The 1,590-nt window shown below is 38.4% G+C and overlaps 1 non-coding gene across 1 annotated transcript; it reads right to left on the bottom strand.

Annotated features, from left to right (window-relative positions):
- Nucleotides 1–725: 725 nt before the first annotated feature.
- On the bottom strand, nt 726–832 carry LOC139879045 (small nucleolar RNA R71). The gene has a single exon (XR_011769898.1). It is a non-coding gene; the product is annotated as a small nucleolar RNA R71 (small nucleolar RNA).
- Nucleotides 833–1,590: the final 758 nt, after the last annotated feature.

Below are 1,590 nucleotides of genomic sequence, written 5' to 3'. Positions count from 1 at the left end.
GGACAACTTATATAAGTTTTTCTTATTTTTATAACTAATAGGATATTCTGTGAATGCACCGAGCAAAACGTTCACCACCTTTCATACGTTCACCACCTGTAACTCGATCAAGACATCTAGCAAATATTGTCGCCGTTGATTTTTCTTTAGAATCGTCATCTAGTCGAACAAGAACTCCAACTCAAATTTCCGATAATCCATCTTTTGAACCCGACTTCACAATTAAGAACCCGGAGCATATTCAAGGACAATTCCAAGATCCTGAACCACTAATTATTCCTCCTGAGCCACAAACCATTAAATCAGAATCCTCTAGTGATTCGTATTCAACAAATTCAATTATGGAAGTAACGGAACCTCTAAGTATGGAAGATCGAATGAGAGCCACACGCACGGGCCAAGGTCACGCCATTATTAAGCCAGAAGTTAATGCGCCAGATTATGAAATCAAAGGACAAATTCTACACATGGTAAATAATCAGTGCCAATATAGTGGTGCGCCGAATGAAGATCCAAACGAACACCTTCGTACGTTTAAAAGAATTTGTACACTATTCAAAATCCGAGAAGTGGAAGATGAGCAGATCTATCTCATGTTATTTCCCTGGACTTTAAAGGGAGAAGCCAAAGATTGGTTAGAATCGTTACCTGAAGGGGCGATTGACACATGGGATGTCTTAGTTGAAAAATTTCTTCAAAGATTCTTTCCGGCATCTAAAGCCGTGAGACTTCAAGGAGAAATTGTTACGTTCGCGCAAAAGCCAAATGAAACATTATATGAGGCATGGACAAGATTCGGAAGGATGTTGAGAGGATGTCCTCAACATGGTTTAGACACTTATCAAATAGTACAAATATTTTACCAAGGTGTCAATGTTGCTACAAGAAAAGACATCGACATAACAGCTGGTGGTTCCATTATGAAGAAAACCGCAACTGAAGCTTACAAAATTATTGATAACACAGCCTCCCACTCTCATGAGTGGCACCAAGAGAAAGATATATATCGTTCATCTAAAGCGGCTAGAGCCGATTCTAGCCATAACTTTGATTCCGTTTCCGCAAAAATAGATGCTTTCGAGAGACGAATGGAAAAGATGAATAAAGATATTCACGCAATACGAATCAGTTGTGAGCAATGCGGTGGACCACACTTAATGAAAGACTGTCACATTGAACAAACGATGGAACAACGTGAGAATGTTGTCTACATGAACCAAAGGCTGGAAAATAGTTATCAGAATAATTATCAACCGCCAAGGCCAAACTTCAATCGAAATCAAAACATTCTTTACAATCCAAAAGGACCCGACAATAACTCGTATAACCAACAAGGTCCGAATAACCAACCAACTCAAAACAACACTTTCAATCAACAAAGACCTGGCTTGTATAAACCACCACAACAAACTGACGAGAAGAAGTCAAATCTGGAAGAAGTGGTATTTAAGCTAGTTGAATCTCAAACACAATTTATTGAAACTCAAACCCAAACGAATGAGAGGTTTGATCAGTCATTTAGAACTCAACAAGCTTCTATTTTGAATCTAGAAAAACAAGTAGGTACTCTTGTTAGATTGATGAGTGAAA

This window comes from Rutidosis leptorrhynchoides, chromosome 11, assembly GCF_046630445.1.
Source record: "Rutidosis leptorrhynchoides isolate AG116_Rl617_1_P2 chromosome 11, CSIRO_AGI_Rlap_v1, whole genome shotgun sequence".
NCBI classification, from domain to species: domain Eukaryota; kingdom Viridiplantae; phylum Streptophyta; class Magnoliopsida; order Asterales; family Asteraceae; genus Rutidosis; species Rutidosis leptorrhynchoides.
This window is presented reverse-complemented; position numbering and strand designations above follow the sequence as displayed.